General features: G+C 45.2%; 1 protein-coding gene across 3 annotated transcripts in view; it reads right to left on the bottom strand.

The window, feature by feature from the left end:
* PPP6R1 (protein phosphatase 6 regulatory subunit 1) overlaps positions 1–18,757 on the bottom strand; it is a 119,451-nt gene extending 100,694 nt beyond the window's left edge. Inside the window, exon 1 of one of the 3 annotated variants that reach the window (XM_056543902.1) lies at positions 18,258–18,757. The gene's annotated coding sequence lies outside the window, so the exon portion shown is untranslated. The remainder of the gene's footprint in view (positions 1–18,257) is intronic. The other 2 variants (XM_056543901.1, XM_056543903.1) reach the window with 2 other exon arrangements.
* Between the last annotated feature and the right edge of the window lie 1,161 nt (positions 18,758–19,918).

Raw genomic sequence — 19,918 nt, 5'->3', positions numbered from 1 at the left:
CGTGTGTGGATAAGTCCAAAGAGAGTGGGCGGTGTGTTGATTGGCTGTCCGGGATCTTAGATGAGCCAGGGGGACGTATAGGTCCGGGTTGCGAGTCTTTGTCGCTGGTGAAAACCAAAAGGGAAAAAAAGAAGGGTAAAAAGAAACTTTCAACAGGCAAAATAGATAAATACCCCCCTTAGTCTTTGCATTGTGTGTCTGTGTGTGCAACCCTAAGTATGGAGAACCGAAAGAGGAGAAGAGAACTGTCTCAGGACTTGAGAACTAAAATTTGGGAAAAATATCAACAATCCTGGAGATGGACTTTTAACCTCAAGGTTACAAGTCCATCTCCAGAAATCTAGATTTGCCTTTGTCTACAGTGCGCAACATTATCAAGAAGTTTGCAACTCATGGCACTGTAGCTAATCTCCCTGGGCATTGACGGAAGAGATAAATTGATGAAAGGTGTCAATGCAGGATAGTCCAGATGGTGGATAAGCAGCCCCAAACAAGTTCCAAAGATATTCAAGCTGTCCTGCAGGCTCAGGGAGCATCAGTGTCAGCGCAAACTATTCGTCGACATTTAAATGAAATGCTATGGCAGGAGACCCCAGGAGGACCCCACTGCTGACACAGACATAAAAAAGCAAGACTACATTTTGCCAAAATGAACTCAAGCCAAAATCCTTCTGGAAAAAAGTCGTGTGGACAGATGAGACCAAGATAGAGCTCGTTAGTAAGGCCCATCATTCTACTGTTTACCAAAAACAGAATGGGGCCTACAAAGAAAAGAACACAGTACCTACAGTGAAATATGGTGGAGGTTCAATGATGTTTTGGGGCTGTTTTGCTGCCTCTAGCACTGGGTGCCTTGAAGGTTTGCAAGGCATCACAAAATCCAGGGCTGTGGAGTCGGTAGATAAATGTTCCGACTCAAACTCCACAGTTTTTTGTACTTCCGACTCTTCTGTATTAATATGCGAATGTATTTATTAACACTTACAGTTGAATCCAAGAAGCTGTTCCATCAAGTTCTTCTAAGCTCTTTTAGCAAAGAGGTAGTTGGGCAGAAGCTGCTGCCTTCTCCTTTGTGTGTGCTGATCTGCTGCTGAAGATAGGGCAGTGGGAGGATCCAAGAAGGGGCATTTATTATAAAACATGATTTCCCTAGTAAAATCCCATAGTCATGTTTAAAGTTTAAGCTAAAAATCAGAGTTTACAAGTTTTTATAGCCTTAGCTGAATGACAGCAAGTGTCTAGTCCGGCAAAAAACATATTTACTTAATCCCTTATCAGTGAGAGGCTAGGTTACCCATGGGTTCCCTGTAACAGCAGAACACAACACTATGGAAAGTATAAGTATTGCCGCTCCTAATTGTGCATTGTGTGCCATGTAGTGAAGCACATGAAAAGCTTCTTCACGGTCACTTAAAGTGTTTGTTTTGCACTTACGTGAGGCACTGCATGTATTGGTCTTTATTCTTACAGTAGAGAAGCCATTAATTATAACTTTTTGTGAATTGGGACATTTAAACTTGCTTTTTTTTATTCCAATCTAAATTTAGTAGGAGTCTGAGTCGGAGAAGGTGCATTGTTTGCCGACTCCAGGTACCCAAAATTTTGTCCGAATCCACAGCCCTGAGGATTACCAACGGATTGTGTCGCACTGTACAGCCCAGTGTCAGAAAGTTGGTTTGCGCCCGAGATCTTGGGTCTTCCGCTCTTCTAATAAGAGAGACCTGGAGCAGTTTGTAAAGGAAGAGTGGTCCAACATTCCGGCTGAGAGGTGTAAGAAGCTTATTGATGGCTATAGGAAGAGACTGATTTCAGTTATTTTTTCCAAAGGGCGTGCAACTAAATATTAAGTTAAGGGTGCATATAATTTTGCCCAGCCCATTTTTGTAGTTTGGTGTGACATTATGTCCAATTAGCTTTTTTCCCCTTCCTTTTTTGGTTTAGTTCCAATACACACAAAGAGAATAAACATGTGTATAGAAAAACATGTGTTACTGCAATCCTTTTCTGTGAGAAATACTTTATTTTCTTGAAAAATTTCAGGGGTGCCAACAATTACAGCCATGACTATATCTAGGTGGAGAACGTCTAAGATAACAGTCTTCAGCTGTACATTGTATAAGCTTTGGTATTCCATATAGGAATTTGTACACAGGTATTTGCAGTTCTTCATTCTACAATTTGTAGGACTTGCTGTCACTTCTGCTATTCAAATAAAGTTACGTAGACTTGAGTTATTCTTTAACCCTAACCCAACTCCCCCTGGAGAAAAAACGTGGGTGACTGATTCCTGAGTGGGTGTATAAACACAAGGCTACAGATCGCTGAAGGGCACAAGCCGCCCCTTGGACTCGCAACAACGCAGCTTCCTACATCCAGGCATCACTAGTAGGCAAACAGGTCAGCTTAATAATGAAGATGACAACCCCATGAAATGTGACCGTGTTCAAAGTGAAGGATGGGAAATGTTGCTACCTGAAGAAATTCAGAGCTCAAAAGGCTTGGGGGGGGGGTCGTCTTGGGGTTTCAGGGGAAAGCGCTTAAAAAAGTGCATGTGTTTTTGCTGCCAAGCCAGCCCCCTGATAATGTGTGTGGTCCATCTGTACATCCCAACGTACTGGTGTCCACTGCTTCCCCCATACAGGTGGACCATACACTTCAGAGGGCTGGCTTGTCAGGAAAGACAAAAAGGCAGCAAGCCCCCTGACATAAGTTGCTGTCTCAATCCACAAAGGATAGCGGAATAGGCTCGAGACAAAAGTCATCAGAACACAGAACCTGGGGGAGGGTACCATTTAAACAAGAAAAAGCGTACACCAAGTAAATGTAGAACATACATAGCTTTTCATAATGGGCAGGATAGTTTAATGCCTTAAAGGGGTACTCCGCCCCTAGACATCCTTTGGATAGGGGATAAGATTTCTAGGGGCGGAGTATCCCTTTAAGGACTCAGCGTTTTTCCATTTTCATTTTTTCCTCATCACCTTCTAAAAATCATAACGCTTTCAATTTTGCACATAAAATTCCATATGATGGCTTATTTTTTGCGCCACCAATTCTACTTTGCAGTGACATCAGTCATTTTACCAAAACATCCACGGCGAAACGGAAAAAAAATTGTGTGACAGAATTGAAGAAAAAAAAAAAAAAAGTCATTTTGTAACTTTTGGGGGCTTCCATTTCTACACAGTGCATTTTTCGGTAAAAATGACACCTTATTCTGTAGGTCCATACGATTAAAATGATACCCTACTTATATAGGTTTGATTTTGTCGCACTTCTGGAAAAAATCATAACTACATGCAGGAAAATTTATACGTTTAAAATTGTCATCTTCTGACCCCTATAACTTATTTTTCCGTGTACGAACCGGTATGAGGGCTTATTTTTGCGCCATGTTCTGTAGTTTTTATCGGTACTATTTTTGCATTGATCTGACTTTTTGATTGTTTTTTATTAATTTTTTTATGATCTAAAAAGTGACCAAAAAAACGCTATTTTGGACTTTGGAATTTTTTTGCGCGAAAGCAATTGACCGTGCGGTTTAATTGACAATATATTTTTATAGTTCAGACATTTACGCACACCGCGATACCACATGTTTATTTTTATTTACAGTTTTTTTTTTATGGGATAAGGGGGGTGATTCAAACTTTTATTAGGGAAGGGGTTAAATGACCTTTGTTAACTTCTTAGCTCCCATAGGGAGCTATAACACTGCACACACTGATCTTTTACCCTGATCTCTGCAAAGCCATAGCTTTGCATGGATCAGCGAGATAGGGGCTCGATAGCTCAAGCCTGTAGCTCAGGCTTGGAGCAATCAAACGCTGATAGGACGCGGGGTCTCCACTCGCGTCTTAGCTGATTGGGACATCGCGATTTTATCGCGATAGTCCTGATCAGCCTCACTGAGCTGCTGGGTAGAGTTTACTTTCATTTTCAGCGCGGCAATCAGCTTTGATCGCCGTGTCTGAAGGGTTAATAGCGCGCGGCACAACCATCGGTGCCGCGTGCTATTAGCCCAGGGTTTCGGCTATGAATAGCAGCCGGGTACCGACCCGGTGTGATGCAGGGTCACGGCGTGACCCCGTTTTAAACACCGGGACAGGGCGCAGAGCGTACAGGTGCACCCTACGTCCTTAAAGGGGTACTCCGGTGAAAACCTTTTTTCTTTTAAATCAACTGGTGGCAGAAAGTTAAACATATTTTTAAAATACTTCTATTAAAAAATATTAATCCTTCCAGTACTTATTTGCTGCTGAATGCTAGAGGAAATTCCTTTCTTTTTGGAACACTGATGACATCACAAATACAGCGCTCTCTGCTGACATCTCTGTCCATTTTAGCAACCATGAATAGCAGATGTATGCTAAGGGCACCACGGTGGCTCAGTGATTAGCACTAAATAAAGCGTTATTATAATAACGTCAGCAGAGAGAACTGTGGTCGTGATGTCATCAGAGAGCATTCCAAAAAGAAAAGAATTTCCTCTGTAGTATTCAGCAGCTAATAAGTACAGGAAGGATTGAGATTTTTTTAATAGAAGTAATTTACAAATATGTTTAAGTTTCTGCCACCAGTTGATTTAAAAGAAAAAAAGGTTTTCACCTTTAAGAGGTTAAAGTCCGTAAACCCCATAATAGCCCTTTAAGCTTGCCGATCAACCCTTTTTATTTATTATTTTGCGTTCCCCTCCAATCCACCCATTACACTATCTTAACACAGCCTTAAATGGGCACTATTATTTGCAAAACCTTTCTATATAGAGAAATATACAGTTAAAAAGGGTGTATATATTTCTTGGTGAAAACACTGTTTTCTGCATTTATTGCCTGGGTGTCTCTGTGCAGAGACAAAATACAGGAAGCGTGGAGGGCGAGCAGGGCTCCGGGCACCGAGGGCAAGCAGGGCTCTGGGCACCGAGGCTCTGTGACACACCCCGACTCAGCAGGCTGATTGACAAGCCAGAAGACTGCACAGAGGTCTGCATGTCCCGCCCTCATTTGCTGTATTTTGTCTCTGCAAAGAGAAACAGTCAATAGCAGCATTTTATCACTCAAAAATATACACAATTTTTAACCAATGTATATTACAAATATAAGTAAAAGCAAAATGTCCAGCGCGAATGTGAAGGAACTGGATGTTTATTCCAATAGCCAAAAAGACAAGGAGAACATGACAAGGTGACGCGTTTCGGTCCTAAAGCTGGACCTTAGGTATGACTAAGGTCCAGCTTTAGGACCGAAACGCGTCACCTTGTCATGTTCTCCTTGTCTTTTTGGCTATTGGAATAAACATTCAGTTCCTTCACATTCGCGCTGGACATTTTGCTTTTACTTGTCAGTTCCAGTCGGTGTTGCCCACGCCGGTCCTGGCGCGACGGGCTGAGGGAGTGAGCTGGACTATACACTTCTTTGTCTACATATTACAAATATACACATATCTACATTATATTAAAAGATTTTGCAAATTACATGTACACTTTAACCCCTTAAAGGATAACTGTCACATATTTTCTCCCGCACTATCCACAGGTATTGGTGGATAGTGCGGGAGACGCTGATTAAAATGGGCCCTACCTTGTTCTGATCCGCGCCGCCGTTCGCCCACAATTGTAGTTTTAATCTCTGTGTATATCCTGCTTTAACTGGCAAAGGCGGTACTTCTGCGGGCTAACGGACACTGACGTCAGCGCCGCTCATGAATATTCATCCCTCCCTCTGATTAGGAGCGGCAAAGAGAGGGAGAACAGGAGGGATGAATATTCATGAGCGGCGCTGACGTCAGTGTCCGTTAGCCCGAAGAAGCCCCGCCTTTGCCAGTTACGCTAGGACGTGGGGCGTATGCATATGCCCGTGGGAATTCCGATCCCTACCGCTAGCCGGTTGGGGACGAGACCGGGATGCCTCCCCATGTCGGCGATCGCAGAAAATCGCATGTCAATTCAGACATGCGATTTTCTGCTATTCCAGGCTGATCGGGACTCTGGTGACCCGATCACCCGGAAAATAGGGATGATCGGAGCTGTCAGTGACAGCCCCGTTCATCCTGAGGGAAAGGAGCAAGGTGGCAGTGCTGCGATCTCCTCCTATCCCCTGCCATTAGTCAGAAATGAATTCTGACCAATGGCAGCGCAGGACAGTGGGTTGCCATGGCAACTCACATTTGGGGAGGGGGGGTGCAAACCAACTGTTGCAAAACTACATCTCCTAGTATGCACAGACAGACCGTGCATGCTGGGAGTTGCAATTTTGCAACAGCTGGAGGCACACTGGTTGGAAAATACTGAGTTAGGTAACAGAACCTAACTGAAGGTTTCCCAACCAGTGTGCCTCCAGCTGTTGCAAAACTACAACTCCCAGCATGTACTGATCACCAAAGGGCATGCTGGGAGATGTAGTTATGCAACAGCTGGAGGTACGCAACTACAACTCCCAGCGTGGCGAGACAGCAGTTTGCCGTTCGTGCATGCTGGGAGTTGTAGTTTTGCACGATTTAGAGGGTCACAGTTTAGAAACCACCGCACAGGAACTGTACCCCTCTAAGTCGTGCAAAACTGCAAATCCCAGCATGCCCAAACTGCTGTGTGGGCATGCTGGGAGTTGTAGTTTTGCAACATCTGGAGGGCTACAGTTTAGAGCAGACCTGGGCATTGTACGGCCCGCGGGCCACATACGGCCCTTTGATTGGCTCTGACCGGCCCGCGCTGTCGGCCGTACAATGCCCAGGTCTGCACCAGCCTGTGCACTGAGCTCCAGTGCGATGACAGGAAGAGGGAGGGGGCGTGCACTCTCTCCCCTCCCCCGCCTTCTCTCTGCCGTGCGGTCTTAGAACCTCTGAAGGCAGAGGAGAGGCCGTGTATCCTGTCTCCCTCCACCCCCTCCCCTCAACTCTAAACTCCGACCGGGTGAGTGTATGTGTGTCTGTGTATATACCGTGTTTCTCCGAAAATAAGACTGGGTCTTATATTAATTTTAGTCACACAAAAAAAAAAAACACTAGGGCTTATTTATTTACGGTATGTACCTTGAACAACATGGGGGGCTGTAGCAGTGTGGAGGATGCAGCACCCCCCCCCCCATCCTCCACACTCCCACAGCCGCCCCGCCCCCCCCATCCCCCACACTCCCACAGCCGCCCCGCCCCCCCCATCCCCCACACTCCCACAGCCGCCCCGCCCCCCCCATCCCCCACACTCCCACAGCCGCCCCGCCCCCCCCATCCCCCACACTCCCACAGCCGCCCCGCCCCCCCCATCCCCCACACTCCCACAGCCGCCCCGCCCCCCCCATCCCCCACACTCCCACAGCCGCCGCCCCGCCCCCCCATCCCCCACACTCCCACAGCCGCCGCCCCGCCCCCCCATCCCCCACACTCCCACAGCCGCCGCCCCGCCCCCCCATCCCCCACACTCCCACAGCCGCCGCCCCGCCCCCCCATCCGCCACACTCCCACAGCCGCCGCCCCGCCCCGCCCCCCCATCCCCCACACTCCCACAGCCGCCCCCCCGCCCCCCCATCCCCCACACTCCCACAGCCGCCCCCCATCCCCCACACTCCCACAGCCGCCCCCCCATCCCCCACACTCCCACAGCCGCCCCCCCGCCCCCCACACTCCCACAGCCGCCCCCCCCCCCCATCCTCCACACTCCCACAGCCCCCCCCCCCATCCTCCACACTCCCACAGCCGCGGTCTGCCAGTTGATTACCCCTGGCCTAGGTCTTAGGTGGTGCCTGTGTGTTGTCTGTGTATATATGTGTGTGTTGTCTGTTTATATGCGTATTTATAAGTGCGTGTGTGTGTATGTGTGTATGTGTGTATGTGTGTATGTGTGTATGTGTGTATGTGTGTGTGTATGTGTGTATGTGTGGTGCCCTTCACAATATGCTGCCCTTCACAATTTTTTAGTTTCTAATGTGGCTCCATGGAAAAAATAACTGCCCACCCCTGGTTTAGAGACTACTGTATAGTGGTCTCAAAACTGTAGCCCTCCAGATGTTTCTAGGCAACTACTCACCGGCTTCCGTAGCCTGTACGAGGAGCCGCACGTCATCACTGCCGATCGCCGGTAAGGAACCTCCACTGCCAGTAACGCTTTTAATTTTTTTTGTACGGTTCCCCGTTCTGCCCACCGAGGGTAATCCGGGCAGAACGGGGAACCGAACATTAACCCCTCTGCCTCAGATTTGCTATTGGTCGATCGCTTGTGATCGACCAATAGCAGAGACAGGAGGGGTGGCACCCCTGCCACCTCACATTACACATTCAGGGGGACCGAGGGTGAATGATTTCAGCAGGCATCCTGGTCCAGTCCCCGACCGGCTAGCAGCGGGAATCGGAATTCCCACAGGTGAAACCCATATGTCCTTAAAAAGGAGTACTCCAGTGCTTAGACATCTTATCCGTTATCCAAAGGATAGGGGATAAGATGCCTGATCGCGGGGGTCCTGCCGCTGGTGACCCCCTGTGATCTTGCACGTGGCACCCCAGTTAAAATCAGTCCCTGAAGCGTGTTCGCTCCGGGTCTGATTACTGGCGACCACGCTCCGGGGACTGATTTTAACTGGGGTGCCACGTGCAAGATCACAGGGGGTCACCAGCGGCAGGACCCCCGCTATCAGGCATCTTATCCCCTATCCTTTGGATAGGGGATAAGATGTCTAAGCACCGGAGTACCCCTTTAAGGACTCAGGATGCAGGGAGTATCCATACACCCTGCGTCCTGAAGAGGTTAAAAGGGTATTCCCATCTAGTGAAGTTATCCACTGGATACAGGATAACAGTTCAATTGGTGGGGGTCCAACTGCTGGGACAACCACTGATCCTGAGAACAAAGGTGAAATGTCTCCCAGAATGTATGGAGCACAGAATGCATGTGCGGACAGCGGTCCATTTATTCTCTCTGGGGCTTTCAAACATTGCTGATGTCAATGCTTGGCAATAATTGAAAGCCCCATAGAGAATTAATGGGGCACTGGTCACACTCTCAGAGTTTTTTTTATTTGGGGATACAATTTACTTCTGTACACATGATCTGTGGGGTCCCTCTGATTAGCTTCTTATCCCTTATACTGTGGATAGGGACTAACCTCATGAGAAGTGAATGCCTCACTAATTGTCTATATGTTAATTTGGGCAGAAAACCTTACTGACCGATCACCCATGTGATATATATATATACACACACACATACACACACATACACACACATATACATACATATATATACATACATACACACACACACACCTTTTTGGCAATAGTAGTACTTTAAAGGAGAAAATTTCCTTTATAAAAAAGTGTTTAAACAAATGGCACTGGAGTGCATGGATTCTGGGGATTCTCCAGTAGTAATGTTTACATTAATGTGTACACACTTAGTATGGAGGAGTAATCCGGCCTGCTGTACAGTTCAGCAGATTACCACTCCTATTTGCCTGTTAATTTATTGGTTGTAAGGGATTTTCTTTTCGGTCAGTTGCAGTCTATAATCATGTACACGATTGTGTGACATTAGGAAACCGGGCAACAAATCTAAACACTGGAGAGTTAATCCGAGAACTACACAGTAAACACTTGGAGACGGAGCGCCGCAGACATGCTGCTCAGACATAATACATCACCCATAATAACTTAACATTATGTCTTCTGTGTGCCACAAAGCCTAAAGAGAGTTACACATGGAAGTATTCCTGACAATTTTTTGCAACTGGATTATGATAGCGTGGGGAGATCAAAACCTTTATTGAGAGAAAAAAGTTGATCAGTTATCTATACCAACCAACTAGATCGCTTCTTTCATTTTTCAGAGGCCTAATTCGGTGCTATGTGAAACTGGTCAACTTTTTTTTCTCAGCACAGGTTTTGATAAATCTCCCCTAGTGTCCCCAAGTTCATATCCCAATAGAAATCAGTAAGTTATTTAGGGCATTAATAGTGTACTTCCAGTGTTCTGGGAACTAGTGAAAAATGACTATAGTGCAGTACAGTGCACAAGTCATTTCTAACTCACTTTTATTTTTAATTTGGCGCTAGAATAACTTCACACTGAACCAGTTCTCCCTGCCATTTATAGTATATGAGCTGAATACACGGCGTTGCCCGGTTTTTCCTTCCTAATCCTTATTGGGAAGAAAAATAAACAAAGGAGGAAGCTTTTGACTTCATATCCCACCCTCATATATTGTTGCCATAGCCCGGTCCTCCTATCCCGACCTGTAATATGTGTACCAGGTATTGCAATATCTCCAGCCGTACGGAAGTTATGTGGGAACATACATTTCCCATTAATTTGCATGGGACTTTAAACAAAAACCTCGACACTCACAAATGGGGGTAGTTAAGGGTTAAATTAACTATCCTATATTTTAAGCGGACATATAAGTATCATGTGACCAAGAGAAGTTATGCAGTAACATTTCCCTTTGACTTGTATTGGACTTTAAACATAAACCCCGCCCCTGGCAAATGGGGGTGAGTAAGGGTTCAATTACCTATCCTATGTTTGTTGTTGACATATAAGTAACATGTGTGCCAAGTGTCATGTTAGTATCTTTAGCTGTGATGCTGGAACATACACACATATATACATACATACACTGGGTATTTTCTCAACAAACGGAGAGCTATAGGATATAAACTACTGGTCTGTGGTGTTGTTAAGGTAAGTAATAGTGTCATTCTATGGTCCTGGGTCTCTAGGTGGAGCAGGAAGCTCAGTATATATACTGAGCTTCCTGCTCCACCTAGAGACCCAGGACCATAGAATGACACTATTACTTACCTTAACAACACCACAGACCAGTAGTTTATATCCTATAGCTCTCCGTTTGTTCAGAAAATACCCAGCATGCCCAGACAGCTACAGGCTGGGAACGTTTTTTTTCCCCACCACCTCCAACAATAAGAGTGTCACGATCACACCCTATCAGTCCAGCCAAGACATTAGAGAGAGTGTGATGGTGCAAGGGTTAAAGCCGCCAGACCTCTGGGTATCCACTACTAGTCCCAGCAAGTCACCAAATAACCCTTAGATAAACGTGTTTACCAGAGCTGCCTTCAGAAAGGTGGGCTCATATATTTAGAGATCAAAGACCAGAGCTGATTAATTAAACATTTAATCTGATAAAAGGTATCACAGTGCTGACTATATAAAAATACAGAAACAAATTACATACAGTTACAAAAATATGAAAGAGTTTGGCAAGACAAGTTCAGAAAGCAAAAGATGAAGTTCTTACAGCATGATGGTATAGCAGTCCTTCAGTGAGTGAGAGTCCAGCTCCTGTCAGCTTTTTGCACACATCCTTGAACACCCAACTTTTAGTCTAGCATTGTTTAAATATCATATCTGCTTTCTTGGGAGGGAGACTCCATTCCCCCCTCCTTTCTGATCCCACCAGGGGGTCTTCTCTCTTCCTGGCCCCCATATATGTGTGATTATATGATGGGACCAGAGTGCCCCTTACATCCTGCTGCTTCAAAAGAGCCTTTGACTTCAAAAGGAGATGTAAACAAACAGCCAGACCCACAATAAAATGCAATACACAAGAAGGATACACCGTCTGAATGACCTCTCACCCATGTCTTGGATAATACATCACACACAGATATAATTTATAATACACATATAGGATTTTAATAATCAGGCCTTGGGCCTGACAAAGAGGTTCTGAAATGTCATGTCATCTAGAAGGGGAGTTGTAGCAGAATGCCTGAAGCATACTTGTAGGCAACTTTCACAACCATTTTTAGTAGGGGTGTGAATCGCCAAGAATTTGGCGATTCGATTCGAATCGCGATACCAGTGTGGCGATTCGATATATCGCGATATATCGCGATACCGTCTAGGTGACGATACATCGCGATATATCGCCCACCTGGGAGCATTCATAGATCCCAATAGACGCCGCTGTCAGCTTTGACAGCGGCGATCTAGTACTCCGGTGCGCACTTTTCTCATGTTATCCCGTCCGGGCTGCAAAATAAAATAAAACGCACTTTATCTTACCTGCCAACGAGCCCGCGGAGCTCCGGTACAGTCCGGTACAGGTGTTCGGTCCCCGGGCTGTATTCTTCTTACTTCCTGTTAGTCCGGCACGTCACATGGAGCTTCAGCCTATCACCAGCGGAGGCGGGACATCGCTGCGGCCAGTGATAGGCTGAAGCTCCATGTGACGTGCCGGGCTAACAGGAAGTAAGAAGAATACAGCCCGGGGACCCAACACCTGTACCGGAGTGTACCGGAGCTCCGCGGGCTCGTTGGCAGGTAAGATAAAGTGCGTTTTATTAAAAATTCCACATCCCTAAAAGAATCGATTCAAAAATATTTTGAATCGATTCTGTATCGGCAAATGAAAAATCGCGATTATCGCGAGAATCGATTTTTTCTTACATCCCTAATTTTTAGCAGTGGTGGTCAAATTAACATTATGTAGGGCTAGTATATGGCCTTGGCACCATCTGAGGGCTGAATACCATGTTGTGCCCTTCTTGCCCCAGTCATGTAGCACTGACTCTCGTGGAATTTATGGGTGATACAGAAAAGGCTAATCTATGCCATGTAGCACAGGTTGAGAGTGCAGATGTAGTCACTTCTCTTCCACATATGGAAAACTGGATCAGAAAATGACCCATTGGTTAAACTGCAACCAAACCATGCTATGTTCTCATTCCATATGTAAAGCTGTTTGTTGAGTACTGAGTTCCCCAACTAAAAATTATTTTTCAGCTTTTTTTTCCTACATAAGATGCTATCAGGTTACCTGGAAACCAGACTGCAAAACCAATTTATGGGACAAAAACAGGCGAAAAACTTTAGAAAACTTTTCTTTTAGCTCTTTGCAATTCCTCAGCTTCCACTGCTTTCCATAAGTATTGTATTGAGAAAGGGGGTATTGTATTCAGAAAGGGGGTGACAGGCACGCACATCAGAGAAATGACCCCAGCAGGAGGAAAAAAAAGCCAAGAGTCCGGGAGAGGAGCCTGACCCCTTCAGGGGAGAGAGAATAACCCTCACGTAGCTGCCTAAGGGTAAGTTCAAACAAACAAGAAGGGTGATGTTTTTGACATGGGAAACAAGTTGTTTTCTACATGAAAAAAAAGGAGAGGGTTTAGCACAAAAAAAGAAAAAAAGTTTTTCTTCCTAAAAGAAGCGTTGGTTTTAAACAATGCTAAAAATACTTATTTTAGGTGGTTTTACCTTTTCTAGTAATTTTTTCTTTCCAATTAAATCAATAAAAGGCTTGAAAACATTGCTTATTTTAGCTAGTGCACCTCAATTGGCACAGAAAACTTGGTGCTGTACTCCTTTGCGCTATGCAATACCACAGAAAGAACTTTAAAGGGGTACTCCGGTGGAAAAAAAAATAAAAAAAAAAAATTATATATATTTTTTTTTTTTTTTTTTTTTTTAAACAACTGATGCAAGAAAGTTAAACACATTTGTAAATTACTTCTATTTAAAAATCTTTACCCTTCCAGTACTTTTAAATGGGTACTCTCATTAAAATAATTTTTTTAGTTAGTTCTTGCCTAAATAAATATCTTTGTAATATATGTTAATTAAAAAAAAAAAAAAAAAATCTTGTTTATTTTACTTTTGAAAACCTGGCCACTAGCTGTCACTCTATGTGGTCCAGGAATCATTCCCCCCCCCCTCACGTTGAGCACGTTTGGACCACTGCTGTACGGGCAGCGTGGTCCGAAATGCTCGTCCTCCGCTCGCTCTCTGCTTGTATAGGAAACAGGCAGAGAGCGAGCACAGTGCTCGTGCACGCGCGGCGCAAGTTATTTAAATATCCCCGCCCCTGCATCTCCCTCTTCTCCATTGAGCTTGTGCACGCACGGCACCTGTAATTTAAATTTCCCCACCCCCTGCATCTCCCTCTTCTCAGTGCAGGAAGACGGGCGGAAAACGGCCAGGCTTCAGATGACGTCGCGCTGGCCACGCCCACTTCCTGCCCTCCGCAGAGAGCTCAACTCTGAGCTACCGAAGAGGTTATTATAAAGGTATTTTAATGGGGATTTGAATAAAAATGAATACAGGGATAGATGTAGTTAGTGTCAAGGACAGATGGGGAGGGGGATTAGGGAAAGTTTAGTTAATGATAGCTACTCTTTAACAGCTGTATGCTACAGAGGAAATTATTTTCTTTTAGAATTTCTTTTTTGTCTCATCAACAATGCTCTCTGTTGACACCTGATGCCCATATCAGGAACTGTCCAGAGCATCGTAGGTTTGCTATGGGGATTTTCTCCTGCTCAACCACAACAACCACCACAGGGACTCACTGCACTGTGCAGGTCTCCGCCCAAAGGATAGGGGATAAGATGTCAGATCGCAGGGGTCCCGCTCCTAGGGACCCCCAGGATCTCAGCTGCAGCACCCACCTGTTGCGGCTTCCGGAAACGCTGGAGGCCTCGGCTCCTGACCACGGCGACGTGAGATCGTGATGTCATGACTCCGCCCCCGTGTGACATGCCCCCTCCCATAGACTTGCATTGAGGGGGCGGGGAGTGACATCACGATCTTCCGTCAATGTGGCCGTGAGGCGTTAGGATGAGAGCCTCCAGCAGGTGGGTGCTGCAGCCGAGATCCCGGGGGTCCCCAGCGGCGGGATCCCTGCGATCTGAAATCTTATCCCTATCCTTTGGATAGGGGATAAGATGTCTAGGGGCGGAGTTTAAGGGCGGCCTTCAGAAAAAATGTTAAGGTAGGTGATACATGTATGGTAAATGTGGGTGACAAAAACAGTTCTCCACAAGAAAGACATCTGTCATTATCACAGCGTTGCAATACAACAAATTTATTCACAGCATAATTTCAGGAACTGCTAAATCAAATAACTATTCATTGGTGAGACTGAAGAACTCCAAAGTGAATCCTTAACAAAACAGAGTTTTCCCTTTAACAATAATGGGCACAATGAATGAATAGCTTACAGTAGCCGTTGCAAAGAATACTGTTATAAACATCCGGTACTATTTAGGAATTAGTCTATAAAGCTAAGGTCACATCACCATTGTGCTCCGTCCCATTAATGGCCCGTTCAGAGCTGAACGGTCCCAAAAACGGGTGGGAGCACAATGGGCTCCGACAGATCTCATTGAATTGGGTCCTTCAGGGATCAGGTAATTTACCGGAATACATAAATAAATAATTTGTGCATGCAAATTTTATTTTCTCTGCTCAACTTCAGACATTCTGACAGATTTGCCGACAGTGCTCCGTATAAGCCTGGGTTCACATATGTCCAGCATAGGTGAACTCAGACGAAATTTCAACGCAACTAATGCCACAACAAGCATCTGTTTTGCATCCGGCATGCATTATTTCTGATCGCCAGGCGGCATAATTTCTGCAGCGGATTTTGCTACCCATTGATGAGTAGAAAAATACGAAGCAAAATATTGCATGTACGACCCTACCCATAACTAGTAAAGCCCTTTAAAAGGTCGGCGGGTTTACCCATATTGGAGCCATGCATGTCCTCCCTGCAATGCTGGAGCTGCCGTAAATGTAAGTTAATTGGTAAATAAACATGAGGTTATAATGATATGTTCACATGCAGCAGATTTGTTGCAGAAATTTGTGCATCTCCCTATCCCCCACCCATGTGAAAATTTGGCAGTACTGAATATTTACGCGTTCTCAGGGGAGAAAGGAGGGGTGAGCCACTGCCAGACAGCAGCTTATAACTGAGAACAAGAGAGTTGGGCAAATGAAATCCAACATCCTGATCCTTTTCCCTGAAATCATATCAGAGTTGGAAGGTCGCTATTCATTTTAGACCATCACGTAGTTTGACTAACTCAAAGCCTCAGATCGGGGGGGGTAACATTCCCAGCACTTAGTTGACAGAAGGGTTGCAGTGCGCAAGAAAGTGCCACCACACACCCTTAAAGGGGTACTCCGGTGAAAACCTTTTTTCTTTTTAATCAACTGGTGGCAGAAAGTTAAACATATTTGTAAATTACTTCTATTAAAAAATCTTAATCCTTCCTGTACTTATTAGCTGCTGAATACTACAGAGAAAATTATTTTCTTTTTGGAATGTTCTCTGATGACATCATGAGCACAGTTCTCTCTGCTGACGTTATTATAATAATAATAAAGCTTTATTTATTGTTGGTCCTTAGTGGGATTTGAACCCAAGTCCCCAGCACTGCAAGCCAGCAGTGCTAACCACTGAGCCACCATGATGCCCTTAGCATACATCTGCTATGCACGGTTGCTAAAACGGACAGAGATATCAGCAGAGAGCACTGTGCTCGTGATGTCATCAGTGTTCCAAAAAGAAAGGAATTTTCTCTGTAGCATTCAGCAGCTAATAAGTACTGGAAGGATTAAGATTTTTTAATAGAAGTAATTTACAAATATGTTTAACTTTCTGCCACCAGTTGATTTAAAAGAAAAAAGGTTTTCACCGGAGTACCCCTTTAAGGGCAGTGGTCTTCAGCCTGCGGACCTCAAGATGTTGCAAAACTACAACTCCCAGCATGCCTGGACAGCCATTGGCTGTCCAGGCATGCTGGGAGTTGTAGTTTTGCAACATCTGGAGGTCCACAGGTTGGAGACCACTGCTTTATGGTATGTTCACACAGGCAAAAACTGCTGAATATCTGCACAGTATATTCTGCTCGGACATTCTACTGCCACAGTGTCCCATTGATTTCAATGGGATCCTGCAGCACTGTTCACACAGAAGAATTCAAATTCTGGCATCTGCGGAAAGAACATTCAAGTCTATTCTTTCTGTGGCGACTGCACGGAAATGCATAAATGCATTGCCTTCTATGAGACGGCACATTTCTCAGCGGTCCTAGCGCCCACTGGTTAGTCAAATGTGCTCAATGTCTGCATCTGTTTTTTGTGCAGATATTATGCACATTCTTCAAACATGTAAACATAGCCTTTAGTGTTTACCAGACACAGCACCTTACAGTTTGCAGTGGCTGTGCCGGGTACTGCAGCCCTATGCAACTTAATCCTATTCAAGTGGCTGCAACATCAGACACAGACCTTACTAAATGTACGGCACCTGGTAAACATTAAATAATGGAAAAGGGGGGGGGGGGGAGCAGACTCCCACTGATCTGAAATCAGAGTCCGAGAAAAACTAAGAGGATGTGTGAGACTCCGAACACCCAGATTTGTGATTTCCAAGACCTGCTTGATCAATATGGGGCCACAATGACAATGTATTAGCAGCCCATACCAAGACATGATGATTGTCAGTCCACTGATTGCTATCCTCCCCCCAACTTAAACGCTGCTGCCAAAGAAAAGCTTACAGGCCCTGAACATACATGGAAAACTTTAGGGGTTTTATATCAATTTTTCATTAAATTTTCTAAATCTCTGCTTGCCATCAGTGACTGGTAACCTTATTACCCCTAGAAGATGAAAGGTTGCAAGTCAATTCTACTATTCATTTTATAAACAGACTGCAGCCGTGTTCTCCAAGTTGTAGTTTAGGCAAAACTGGAGAACCCCATCATGCCATGACAGTATCAATGCATGCTGGTAGTTGTAGTTCTGCCATAGAGCCACAGCTTGGAGGAACGTTGGCCTAGACCAGTGTTTCCCAACCAGTGTGCCTACAGCTGTTGCAAACCTACTACTCCCAACGTGCCTGGAGAGTCTTTGGCTGTAGTCAAGTTGAAGTTTTGGAACAGCTGGAGGCACACTGGTTGGAAAACAGTGTCCTATACAATCTCTAGTGCAGTAAACTGTTGCAAAACTACAACACCCAGCATGCCCGGACAGCCTTCGGCTGTCCGGGCATGCTGGGCGTTGTAGTTTTGCAACAGCTTACTGCACTACAGATTGCATCGGACACTGTTTTCACCCTGGTTGGGAAACACTACTCTAGTCACTGACAGCAAGCAAAGCACTGGAAAAAAAACAATGCTAACTTGGTTACACAATGATCAAGCTTTATTTAATCTGTTACGGTGACATTCCCAATCAGTCCATATTTACTGTGCAGTTTAGTGGTATCTATTGCTCTTTGGCTGACTAGTTACAGTAGTATGTCTGCCCCCCACAGGTACACATCCCATCTAGTACCCCTGGCAGTGACCACAGAGCTGGCCGTGTCTGTAGAGGCGCGGGGCACTGTGGGTAATAACGTGCCTACAGGCCGCAGCGTTGCTAGGCGATACGCAGTAGCCGGCCCGGCAGGGGTTAACTGCCCGGGAGAACTTGTGGAGGTGGCGGCCCACGCGTGAGGCCCGTGTGTGCAAACACTCACCGTGTGGCGCTTCCTCCCGGGACACTGGACGTACAGACGGGGGCAGCGCCGGCGGGGCGGTCCTCCTTTCCCTGGTGTGGGACAGCAGGAGAGGGGGTAGGACGAGCGCACAGACCCGGCTGTCGCTGCTGTCACAGGGGGGGGTATGCAATCTCTGGAAGGACGGCAGCAGCGGAAAGAGCTGACTCTTCCGCTTCCGTTCACAAGGACCGCGGGTGGGAGGAGGAGGAGGAAGGGGGTTCCGGTGTGCTTCTCTCAGACAGTCCTGCGGGTGGCGCTGTGTAAGAGTTGTGGGGATGAGGGGGCGCCTTGAAACTTTTTGGGCGGTTCGCTCTGCTGAAGTCATGCGGGAGAGGCGGGGCCTCGTTGGTTTATGGGCGGGGAAGCGGGGAATGACGTAGAATACCGAGGGGAGTGAGCGGGGCGTCAAGGATGGTCACATGTCTTCTATACCAATGAGAGGCAAGTCAGGAATACGTTGTTACCGCGTCCATAGGGTAATACAGCACTTCAGGACACCGACCATTCTGCACATTGGGGGAGATTTATCAAAACCTGTGCCGAGGAAAAGTTACCCAGTTGCCCATAGCAACCAATCAGATCGCTTCTTTCATTTTGCAGAGGCCTTGCTAAAAATGAAAGCAGCGATCTGATTGGTTGCTATGAGCAACTGGGCAATTTTTCCTCTGGACGGGTTTTGATAAATCTCCTCTTCTGTTTTAGTGTTTTTCTCCTCACCTTCCAAGAGACATAACTCTCTTATTTTTCCATCCACAGAACCAGATGAGGCTTGTTTTTTGTGCAAGCAATTGACCTTTGTAATGACACCTTTCATTTTACCATACGGCGCAACAACAAAAACATTTATTTGTGGCAGGAAATTGAAAAAAAAAAAAAAAAAGGACGCAGGGTTTTTCTGTTTTTGCACTTTCGTTTTTTCCTCCTCACCTTTAATCCATATGATGGCTTATTCTTTGTGCCACCAATTCTACTTTGTAATTACATCAGTCATTTTACCCAAAAATCTACGGCGAAACAGAAAAAAAAAATCATTGTGCGAGAAAATTGAAGTAAAAACACAATTTTGTAACTTTTGGGGGCTTCTGTTTCTACACAGTACATTTTCCAGTAAAAATGACACCTTATGATTATTCTGTAGGTCCATACCATTAAAATGATACCCTACTTATATAGGTTTGATTTTGTCGGACTTCTGTAAAAAATCATAACTACATGCAGGAAAATGTATACGTTTAAAATTGTCATCTCCTGACCCCTATAACTTTTTTATTTTTCTGTGTATGGGGCGGTATGAGGGCTCATTTTTTGCGCCGTGATCTGAAGCTTTTAGCGGTACCATTTTTGTATTGATCGGACTTTTTGATCGCTTTTTATTCATTTTCTCATGTTCTAAAAAGTGACCAAAAATACGCTATTTTGGACTTTGGAATTTTTTTGCGCGTACGCCATTGACTCTGCGGTTTAATTAATGATATTTTTTTTATAGTTCGGACATTTACGCACGCAGCGATACCACATATGTTTATATTTATTTTTATTTACATTTTTTTTTTTTAAATGGGAAAAGGGGGGTGATTTGGACTTTTATTAGGGAAAGGGTTAAATCAAATTTATTAACTTTTTTTTTTGCATACACTGAT

Source organism: Hyla sarda, chromosome 10, assembly GCF_029499605.1.
Source record: "Hyla sarda isolate aHylSar1 chromosome 10, aHylSar1.hap1, whole genome shotgun sequence".
Lineage (NCBI taxonomy): Eukaryota > Metazoa > Chordata > Amphibia > Anura > Hylidae > Hyla > Hyla sarda.
The sequence above is the reverse complement of the archived record's forward strand: the minus strand, read 5'-3'. Positions and strand labels throughout refer to the sequence as shown.